The following is a 12200-nucleotide window of genomic DNA, read 5'->3' on the forward strand; positions in this document are numbered from 1 at the left end:
AGTTTGCTTTGCCAGTTACATTCTAGCAACTGAGAAACTTACTTTGTTCTGAGTGTATCTGAACTAAGATGTAGCCTATTCTCAAAATGTGTTCAGGGACAGATGTTTTCTTTAGTCCTCTGTTACTGCATAGGACAAAGAGAAAAGATGCTTTGGCCAATTGAAGCTGCCAGAAAATTGGTTGTCTAATATTTGTGTCAAGCCTTGAGCCACAGAGGATCTGTTTTGTTAGTTTGTTTTAAAAAATAACATGTGTCCATTATATAGTGATGTCGGAGAAGGCAATGGCACCCCACTCCAGTACTCTTGCCTGGAAAATCCCATGGATGGAGAAGTCTGGTGGGCTGCAGTCCATGGGGTTGCTAAGAGTTGGACACGACTGAGTGACTTCCCTTTCACATTTCACTTTCATGCATTGGAGAAGGAAATGGCAACCCACTCCAGTGTTCTTGCCTGGAGAATCCCAGGGACAGCAGAACCTGGTGGGCTGACGTCTGTGGGGTCGCACAGAGTCGGACACGACTGAAGCGATTTATCAGCAGTGAGCATGTAGAAGAAAACATTATGAAGAATGAATTCAGAAAAGAACTTGATGATGAACAAGTCAAAATATTTTGTCTGTTGTATTTCCTTTGGAATGTTGCTTAAAAGATAATAGAAACTGGTTCACCTGGTTCACAGATTGGTACCACTTGACCTCATTAATTATAATTTTTGAAATATTATTGTTAGTTTTTCTAAGTTCATTATGATTGGTTTGATAAAATAGAGAACTCAGAAATTTTTATAGTGTATGTATGTTTTCCATACATCTGTATTTTCAACCATTTTTCCATTATCACCTCTGCCCTGGAAGAAGAATTATATTAAATATAATTCTATTTTACCAGAGAAATTACATACTAATGTAAGATATTTTGTTGCATTCCACTGAACTTTGGAGAGGCACAAACCTTTGTAAGTATCCGAGACTTCTGCAGCCCCCTAAACCCAGTTATTGCCCCTTTGTGGGTGACATTACCCCCGTAGACTGTGCATGCCCTTTATTATCTTTATATAACACCATCTATAGGAAGTTTTTTTTTAATTTAACTTAATCTAACTTAACCTAAATACTACAGTTTGTTTATATGATGTCATGTCTGTCTGTGCTGCTACTGCTAAGTCTCTTCAGTCCTGTCCAACTCTGTGCAACCCCATAGACGGCAGCCCACCAGGCTCCCTCGTCCCTGGGATTCTCCAGGCAAGAACACTGGAGTGGGTTGCCATTGCCTTCTCCAATGCATGAAAGTGAAAAGTGAAAGTGAAGTTGCTCAGTCGTGTCCCAACTCTTAGCAACCCCATGGACTGCAGCCTACCAGGCTCCTCCGTCCATGGGATTTTCCAGGCAAGAGTACTGGAGTGGGGTGCCATTTCCTTCTCCCACGTCTGCTAGCAGTTTTTTAAAATTCACAAATATTCTAGAATTAGAGTAGAGGTAATATCATTTGTGTGTGTGTACATTCATATATTGGAGAAGGTAATGGCACCCCACTCTCCTACTCTTGCCTGGAAAATCCCATGGACGGAGGAGCCTGGTAGGCTGCAGTCCATGGGATCGCTAAGAGTTGGACACGACCGAGCGACTTCACTTTCACTTTTCACTTTCATGTATTGGAGAGGGAAATGGCAACCCACTGCAGTGTTCTTGCCTGGAGAATCCCAGGGACGGGGAGCCTGCTGGGCTGCCGTCTATGGGGTCGCACAGAGTTGGACATGACTGAAGTGACTTAGCAGCACATTTATATATATATTTGGAAGCTCTCTTTAACCCAGAGTTGTGAATTTGATTAAAGATATATTTTTTGCATAATTGTATAATGGTTATTGCAAATTAATCTTAAGAAACGAATTCTATTTCTGATTTTATCTCTTCTCAGTTATATTCATTTATTTTATTTTATAGTGCTACCAAAATATTGGTACCTTAAAAATATTGTTTGAAAAATGTGTTAGGTTTTTAATTTTTTTCAATTATTTTTTGACAGTGGTGGTGGTTTAGTTGCTAAGTCATGTCCATCTCTTGCAATCCCATGGACTGTAGCCTGCCAAGCTCCTCTATACATGGGATTCTCCAGGCAAGAATACTGTAGTGGGTTGGCATCCTTCTCCAGGGGATCTTCCCAACTCAGGAATCAAACCCAGGTCTCCTGCACTGCAGGCAGATTCTTTACTGACTGAGCTATGAAGGAAGCCCTAAGCAAAGAATGACTCCTTAGCTTTTACATAAAATACAGTAGGATTGGAAATGATTAGGAAATTTTATACAAAAGATAGACAATCTGAATTCTCAGAATCTGAGCATCTATTGGACATTTTCACTTTTAAAGAAAAAGCAACTGTGTGTTCAACCAGTATGACATGGTCTTCTCTAGGTCAGATGCAGGATGTTGCCAGGGAGGATGGTTGTATGTAGCACATCCCTGTCACACAGCAACCCTGGATAACTACTGCTGATATATTCATATCTTGTATCTACTTACATTTATAAGTACATAATAATCTACAAGCAAAATCAGCAGCCATTTTAATATAACCTTTAGTTTATCAAAAGCTTATCTGTGTTAGATGTTTTCTAACCATGAGATAAAATGTGAGTAAAACATAGCCCTATCCCTCAAAAACTTACCTGTTACAGTCCAGCTGACACACACAGTCACTAGCGTGAAGCTCATTTCGAGACAATCAGATTAAAAAAAAAAAAACAAGCTTTTCAAAAATGATTATTTTATAATAACTTTGCAAGAAAGATCAAGAGTTTACAGGTGAAAAGCCATAGCATGTATCTTGGCTGAAAGTTGCTAAGTTAGCATTTAATTTGTATAACTGATGAGGCCATCACATCAGATGGTTCTGAATTTATTTGTTCATTTCCTAAAAGACACTCACTAATTTGTTTTAAAAAGTGTGTTGCCTAAGTATTCTGCATTCTGTACCAATACATAACATATATTACTTCATTTAAGCCTCCCCACTGCTCTGTAAGGTTTTATTATCCTAATTTTACACATGAGAAAGCTGAAGCTCCTGGAAATTTACCTGACTCACCGCATTTTCCAGAATTCAAACCCAGGCAGTCTTATTCACTGGATATAACTCGTACACAGAACCAGAGTGCACAGGAGTACACAGGTGAATTCAACATGGACCTTTCCCTCAAGGAGTTTCAATGAATTCAAAGAAGATGACATTTGGTGGACAAAGAGAAGTGATTTAGTGCAAAAGAAAGGATTATGTGCTTTCTCAACTCAAGAGTTTGTAGCAGATAGAACAGGGACAGCTAAGTTAAGGTCAGATATCTCTCCTAAATAATTTTAATTTAGGTTTATTTTATACTTCATTATCGTCCTTCCAAATTATCTTTTCGATAGAAGGGTGAGAAGAAAGAATTAAGCCGTGAAATATCAAAAGTGGTTTATGTTCTCTTTTTCTTGGCAATATCCAGACAATGCAGCCTCTCTTCTCCTAAGATTAATCACTGTGGCAAATGGAAGAAAAAAAAGAGCCAATATGGAAGAGCCTGGGAGACTGCTCTCTGCCTGATCTTAGAGGGATTAATATGACCAGTTAGAATGAGCACACTAACCTCACAGGATCCTGGGATTCCTTTCTCTCCAGGTGTTGTTAGAAATTAGAAAGTTTGAATTGGTAGTTTTACCTTCATCAAATAGAGCGCAAAATATGTAGGTGTTATAAAACAGCTCATACATGGGGGAAAAAAAGTACAGTTTGAACAACAAAGTTTCACTTATAAGTGCATTTTTCAATAGCAGATACTACAGTACTACAAGATCACAGTTAGTTGGTTGAATCTGCTTATATGGAAGAACTGTGAATACAGTGGGCCAACTGTAAGTTACACTTGGATTTTCAACTGTGCAAAAGATCAGGGTCCCTAATTCTTCTGTGGTTCAGGGGTCAACTGTATATGGAAGGTAGGGAATTTAGCCATTATGGTAGATGATTAGAAAATGTAATTTTGATTTTATTTCCTATATGTTTTGAAAGATGCAAATGAAATCTGTTAAAATGATATCCACTCTTTGGAAAATAGAATCTAGGAGATTTTCATATTGCTATGTAGATAGATAGGAGTTTATCCAGAGAGGTTTAAATAAGGAGCATAGAACTTGAGAAGGATTGTGGATGAAGGGAAGAATTAATAAAGAAGGTGGCTTTTGAGATGACTCTTTAAGATGGGTAGAATTTAGATATGTGGAGATGCATGACTGGGTGTGTATGGTAGGGCTTCAAGCAGAAGTTAAAGATGAAACAAAGGCATAGAGTTAGGAGAAGAATGAATGTGCATGAAGTACTGGTTCATGCTGACTTGACTGGTTCATGTTGACCTAGAATCATATATAAATCACTGGCATTAAGAATGGGCCATTTCCTTGAGATAATTTAATTAAATTCCTTGAATATCAAATCAAAGGGTTTATACATTATTATATGGTGAATGGGACCCACTAAAGGCTTTTGACTGAGAAAGTAATATGTTTAGCTAGTTATTCAGGAAGATATACTTGGTAGTAATATGTGAAATAGATTGAAAAGGTAAAATCTGGGAAAACAAATTTAGGTTATAATAATTCAGGTGAGAGTCCTAGTTTAGGCCAATGGCAGTGAAAACAGAGGACAGGAAATAGAATCAGAGAGTGAAATGGAAAAAGGCCCATGGAGTTGGCTGCTAATTGTGTATGGGGAAAGGGAGAGAGAGTTTAGTCACTGGTGATGACTGTGAGGTTTTTAATTCCTAGTATCCAGGAAGATTCAGCTTCCATTAATGGAAATTAAAAAATCATATTTGGTATGGGAAATGTTCACTTTTAAATCTGAACCCATTAAAAAATGCTTAGGCATTCATTTCTAGGTATCTAAGAGTTGATTTGAAATGAAAAAAGAGAAAAAGTTGTGCTGAAAATGCAGAGAGAGGGCAAGGCTTAAGATACACACACAGAGGATGTTATTCATATAGAGGATATTACTATCAAGCCATTAATTTGCATGAAAGTTACAGTTGAATGAATAATGAGAACAAGCTTAAGGCTCTGTTTCAGGGACTACCTACATTTGAAAAAAAAAAAAAAACAGAAAGGGAAATCCATAGCATGAAGAAAAAAAGAGGATCCAGGGACGGCATGTTCCAGAAAACAGAGTTAGGGAGGGTAAACACTGGAAGAATAACGTTGGATTGGGTGACAACACTCATCAAATTAAACACAGTGTTCTGCTTTTAGCAATTAGAGATGATAGGATGCCTCTAAAAGCATTTTTAGGAGTTTGAGAGTCAAAGAAATAAAAATCAGGGACTATGGAATAATCAAAATATTTATTGAAAATCTATTATGTGCCAGTTTGAACATGAGAATAGGTGATTGAACCTTAAGTATATTTGAAATACATGTTCTTTATAATATATAGAATGACATTGTATTAATCAAGGTCCCAGCAATCATTAGATGGAAGATTTAATTGGGCAGGGATAAGTAATAACAAGGAACGGTGACACATTTAGGGACTTTAGCAAGAGCCAAAAGCCAGAGGACTAGAGGACTAGGTCCAAAGGATTGAGAGAGAACAGTGTTACCAAAACCCAGGGAGAACTGGTGCTGTAGAAGAGGGGGCACCACTGTCAGAACGGAACCGAGGCAAAGACGTGGCTGAGGCCTAGCTGTACCTCCTGTTGGATGGAGCAGACTGGAAAAGAAATTATTTGGGAGCTTGAGTGATTCTTTTCAAGAGTCCGATGCAGGGTGCGTGAATCAGGACAGTGTATCTGAGGGAAGAAGGCAGAAAGCATCACCAGTGTACATGGTGCCAAGACTCCATACTTTTAGTAATAGAAGTTGAATCAATATAAAGTAACAATGAAATGGCAGGGTTTATTATTTAATGAACGTATGAACTGTGAAAATGCTGTATAATGGATAACTTTTTCATGCCATGTGTAAAGGGTAATAGGGCTTCCTTGATAGCTCAGTTGGTAAAGAATCTGCCTGCAATGCAGGAGAACCTGGTTCGATTCCTGGGTTGGGAAGATCCGCTGGAGAAGGGATAGGCTACCCACTTCAATATTCTTGGGCTTCCCTTGTGGCTCAGCTGGTAAAGAATCCGCCTTCAATGCAGGGAACCTGGGTTCAATCCCTGGGTTGAGAGGATCCCCTGGAGAAGGGAAAGGCTACCCACTCCACTGTTCTGGCCTAGATAATTCCTTGGGATCACAAAGAATTGGACACTTTCACTCACATAAAGGGTTAATATAGTGGTTATTCCAGTACTCATGTATGGATGTGAGAGTTGGACCGTAAAGAAAGCTGAACACCAAAGAATTGATGCTTTCAAACTGTGGTGTTGAAGACTCTTGAGAGTCCCTTGGACTGCAAGGAGATAAAACCAGTCTATTCTAAAGGAAATCAATCCTGAATATTCATTGGAAGAACTGATGATGAAGCTGAAGTTCTAATACTTTGGCCACCTGCTGTGAAGAGCTGATTCATTGAAAAAGACCCTAATGCTGGGAAAGATTGAACATAGGAGGAGAAGGGGACGACAGAGGATGAGCTGGTTGGATGGCATCACTGACTCAATGGACATGAGTTTGAGCAAGCTCTGGGAGATGGTGAAGGACAGGGAAGCCTGGCATGCTGCAGTACATGGGGTCGCAAAAAGTTGGACACAGCTGAGCGACTGAACAATAACAGCAACAGCGTAGTGGTTATTGAGCTTTTCTTATGAAACAGAGTGAATAAAGAAATAAATGTGAGTTGAAATATTAGTGCATTTGCTATTCCCCACACCACCAAAATATTCTTAAGTTGGAACACAGGGAAGAAGGACTGCTAGTCAAAACAAAAATCAAGAGTCCAGGAATCAGCATTGGCTCACCAAATTTAAGGCGAGAAAAATAGTACTGATTATTTGTGGTTAAATATAACAGAGAGGGACATCAAAACTGCTTAAAGATTTCTAGCCTCAAGGCAAACTGATTGGGACATGTAAACTGAGATGAATCTGCAGATGGGAAAATCAAAAACGTATTATTACCTCATGACTAGCACTCGGTAGTAGTAGTAGTAGTAGTAGTAGTAGTAGTAATAGTAGTAGTAGTGTTCTCCAGGCCAGAATACTAGAGTGAGTAGCTTTTCCCTTCTCCAGGGGATCTTTCCAACCCAGGGATCCAACCCAGGTATCCCACGTTGCAGGCAGATTCTTTACCATCTGACCACAAGGAAAGCCCAAGAACACTGAAGTGGGTAGCCTATCCCTTCTCCAGCGGATCTTCCTGACTAGGAATTGAACCGGGGTTTCCTGCATTGCAAGTGGATTCTTTATCAACTGAGCTACCAGGGGAGTCCAGTATTAGTGTAGTAATAAAGTTAATAATTACTATTTATGGATGGCTCACTACCTGCCAAGCATGATTTTAGTTACTATATAATTTAAGTCTGTAATTTTCTATCCAGTTGCTCATCCAATCTGGAAAAGAAATTATATTATTTCCTCCATTTCATAGATTAGGAATCTGAGACTCTGAGTAGTTAAGTAACTTCTCCACAACCATACAGTGGTTAATAAATGGATAAGTCTGTCATATATCGTCTTTGGATTCTGTGTTCTCCTACGTTCTCCTGGATGTGCTGTACCTCCTTCCACCTCTTGCAGTCCAGTGAGCTATTAGCTTCCTCCTCTCCTAGTCGGCTTATTTCACTTTTAGTGTCAAATCCTATGTGTCCACTTAACACCTCTGTAGTCGCTGATCCATTGTAGATGGTCATGCCATAACTGATATGGTAGATGTGCATAGAGCCTTGAGAAACTGTTGCCTGTGATTAGAATGTAGGCATTCATTCATTAATCCCAATATTGATTCATTCCCTATTAAGTGTTAATGACTGAAGTACTGGGCACATTAGGTAGTGAATATACCAAGCAGAAAATTTCTTGATGTTATGTAGAGGGGTCAGACAGTAATAAGTAAACAAATATCAAATAATGTCAGAGGGTGGTATATGCTGTTAAGAAAAAGAAAACAGGGAAGAAGACAAAGACTCATTGCAGATGTTTGAGATAGATGGATGATATTCCAGGCAGGCAATCACCTTTTCAAGAAGTAATATTTGAGAAGAGAAAGTGAATATCAGGGGAAAGACCATTTGAGTGACAGCGAATGAAAAATGCAAAGACATTACTTACTGTAGAATTTGCTTACTTTCTCTGCTCATCCTTCAAGGTAGGACCAGCACTATTCTGCTACATGGATACTGTGCCCCTCATAACTGACAGGTGGAGAAAGAGATAGAAGACTGAGGTTAGCTAACCACAGGTCCTTTGTGATATATCTAGGATGGAGATTATCATGTCAAAAGTCCATCCAGTTATATTCCAGATGCATAGATTGATAGCGTATAACTTCTCATTCCATAGTGACGTTTAGACATATCAAAGTCTGCGTGTATAGTTCAAGCACATTCACTGGCATAATGCAGTTTTTTGTTATCTTTTGAGCCTCCACTTCCAGTGCCACTAAGCTGAAATTTGTTTCTTCTTTAAAATGTGAAGATGTGGACTTATCTAGAGCAATTATTAGCACAGTTGCGAAATAGTTTTCACAGAGTTGGAAAAGGGCTGCCCGCCCTCTTTAACCTTTCAGCTACTCACTGCCCCTCCCCACTCATTACTGTGTTTATTTAATTAACATCCCATGTGCATGCACGCTCAGTCGCTTCAGCCTTGTCCGACTCTTTGCAACCCCATGGACTGTAGTCTGACAGGCTCCTCTGTCCATGGGATTCTCCAGGCAAGAATACTGGAGTGCGTTGCGATGCCCTCTTCTGGGGATCTTCCTGACCCAGGAATCAAACCTGAGCCTCCTGCATCTCCTGCATTGCAGACAGTTTCTTTGCCATTGAGCCACCTGGGGAACCACCCACATCTTTATTTCAGGAGTTTTGCTACCATACAGGACTTCTACACTATTTCTTCTTAAAAATTTTAGTGCTTTATAAATATTTGTTTGTGATTGACTACTAAAGCAGTTAAGAGTTGCGTGCAATTTATTTTCAGGGGTCTAATTGCTTCCTTATTTCTCACTTAAGAATTTTCAAGGTGTTTTATTAGAATTCTTTCAATAAGCTGCTATAATAGGATGTATAGGTATTATTATTGCTTTTAAACAAAGGGCAGGTTAACTAACAAACTTTTAAGTGGCAGCCACTAGATCAACTGATTAGTTAGTTATAGAGTCATGACTGAAACTTAACTTGATTTTATTTCAGTTGTTTCTTTAGAGCTCGATGTTAAAAGGTAATAATGATACCTTCACTCAAACAAGCCAGAATTAGATTGTTACAGGGAAGAACCGACTCCATGTTGGATCTCTTTCTTTTACTTTAACCTTGCTTCCCGTTGTTATTGTTCACTAAAAAGATGCTGTTTATACACAATGGCCGGCCTCAGGAAGCCCTACTCCTTTAAGTAAATATTAAACCAAAATGCCTTTGTTCCGGACCCTGTGGCTGGCTACAGAAAGGAAGAAATTAATACATCTCCCCCCTGATACTTGCCATTGTAGGAGATATTTACAAGGTTAATGACTATTTTACTTTATTTCTTCACTTGCCCTTATCTCTGTTCTATAAAAGAACCAGACCCTGATAAGATGATTATTTTAAGACATTAGTCTGCCATCTTCTAGGTCAGATGACTTTCTGAATTAAGTTGTATTCCTTGCCTCAACACCTTGTCTCCTGGGTTTATTGTTATCTATTGACCTGTGGTGCTGTGAGCACAACGAGCTTGGACTAGGTAACAGGACTACTGTACAAGTGTTTTTAGGCTAGTCGTTACCTGAGTGCAAGCTCCGGGAGATGGTGAAGGACAGGGGAGCCTGGTGTGGTGCAGCCCATGCGATCGCAAAGACACGACTGAGTGACTGAACAACAACAACAACAGCAGCAATACCTGAGTGGGTAAGAAGCAAAGAGGTTGATCTCAGGCAGCAAATAGCCTCTATATTCTTTTCTCAACTGATTGAATGTTGATCTTTTCTTCTTTGCTTCTCCTGGATTAAAAAGAACTAAAAACTCCAAAGATACCAGTCAATTAAATTTCAAAAGAAAACAAAACGATGCCAGTACCAATGCCACCTTTTTCAGTGGATCAAAAAAATCTAAGTTCAGGGTAATTGCTTGAAAGCTGCTTAATAAATTAGTTGTTAATCCAAGGAAATGCCAGAAAACCTTCCAAATGCCACTCATTTGAAAAAGAATGCTCACTTTGGATGAATTCTTAGGTAATTTTTCAAGGATATCACTCACAGGACAGGACTTTTTTTGTATCTAAATGATTCATTTTTTGTCTTTTATACATTAAAAATTTTCTCTCATTCACATTGTCATAGCTTGACAGAGTTGTGCATAAGGATTTTTATTCCTTTGTGTTAAAATTACAGAAGATGAAAGTATTTTTAAATATCTGTTGTTCAAGAGGGGCAGGTGCTATCCAGCCTACAATGGTCCATTTTACTTCATCAATACACTGTTGGTCGCAGTGACTTCCTTTCTGATGGCAAAAATTACTTCCATATTATCAGAGTGAATTAAGCTTGTGCTACGATCTGTCCTAAAAGATTCAGAACATGATCCTTTGATGTCAGCTTTGGGGCAGGATATTCCCAGCATCACATTTAGTCAGAAATATGGAGGGTATATGTTAACATGAGTTACATATCTCACTCCTGTGGAGTCTTGTGGTAAATAATAGAAATGAGCAAGGAGCCCTGCTTCAAGGCAAATTCACATTATTTCCTGACACACACAGTGAAGCTTATTTTGGGATAATGGCTACATATGTTCAGGAAAATTGGACTCATGAGCCTACTGTCTGAACATTTTCCAGAAAAAAAAAGAATGTATTATTAGAAAACGTCAGGGAGGGGTCCCTCTGTTATTTTTTTATAATCCTTTTCTGTGAAAAGAAATACCAACAGTCTTTGGTTTCCTTGTTCAATAAATGAACTGTTGTGGTTAATTGAATAATTTGACAAAATGGCATATGTTATATATTTCATATAGAGTGCAAATGTTTATAATATTGAAAAAATAATAACCAACTCCTTCACATGATAATGCAACTGAACCTGATTTACTTTTTTATTTGGTGGAAGAAAGTGGGGTTTTTGAAAAGGCAGTTTAGGATTTTACAGTTTCTCAGAAGTCTACTTGCTTACTTATTCAAGAAATATTTGTTTAACACCATTGTATGCTAGAAAGAATCTTAGTACCAGGTTTGTAGACAATAATTGAACACATTCCCTACTTTCTAGTGGCTCAGAATTTAATATTAAAACAGGCACATAAACAAGGATTTCCGGAGGAAAAGAGAGCTGTTCTTAGTTGTTCAGTCACTGAGTCATGTCTGACTCTTTGTGACCCCATGAACTGTAGCATGTCAGGCTTCCCTGTCCACTGTCTGGAGTTTGCTCTAACTCATGTCCATGGAGTCACTGATGTCATCCAACCATCTCATCCTCAGTTGCCCCCTTCTCCTCTTGCCCTCAGTCTTTCCCAGCATCAGTGAGTCCGCTTTTCACATCAGAGCTCTTCCTAGTAATCCTTGGGTTATTTGAAGAATTCTTCAAAGAAAATATTGTTTAAAAGGAGTCTTACCAAATGAATTCGTATGTAGTTTTTGTGTGGACTCTGGGGCAAAGGCCTTTTTAAGAAGGAGCCACCAAAGTACATAATTAAAGAGGCATGAAATGTCATTATCCCTTTTAGGTACCATGAGGGATTGGGTGTGGCTGGAGCATAGATTGTTTCGAAGACAGTGAGTCACCTGAAACTCTAGTCTAATGACAGCCCAGGACACTATCCTAAAATGGCTTGTGTGCTGTGCCAGGGTCTTGGGTTTTTAATCCTGAAGGGTCCTAAGTCATTGGAAAACTTAGCAGTCAGTGTAAAAAATACCTGATTGAGGTTCAGAAATATCACTCTTGTTCTTACCACAATGTATATCATCATTGTATGTTTTTCTAAGGTCCCAATATATTTCTAGGATGCAATTATATATCTTTCTAGGTACCATGTGGTTGCTAACACATTGTCAAATGAATCTAAGATTATTATAATTATACCTATTTTCTGAATAACTTGCCCACC

The 12200-nt window shown here is 38.7% G+C and overlaps 1 protein-coding gene across 2 annotated transcripts in view; it reads left to right on the plus strand.

The window, feature by feature from the left end:
* SLIT2 (slit guidance ligand 2) overlaps positions 1–12200 on the plus strand; it is a 406260-nt gene that overhangs the window by 89129 nt on the left and 304931 nt on the right. The window lies entirely within an intron of this gene.

Source organism: Bos javanicus, chromosome 6 (assembly GCF_032452875.1).
Source record: "Bos javanicus breed banteng chromosome 6, ARS-OSU_banteng_1.0, whole genome shotgun sequence".
Lineage (NCBI taxonomy): Eukaryota > Metazoa > Chordata > Mammalia > Artiodactyla > Bovidae > Bos > Bos javanicus.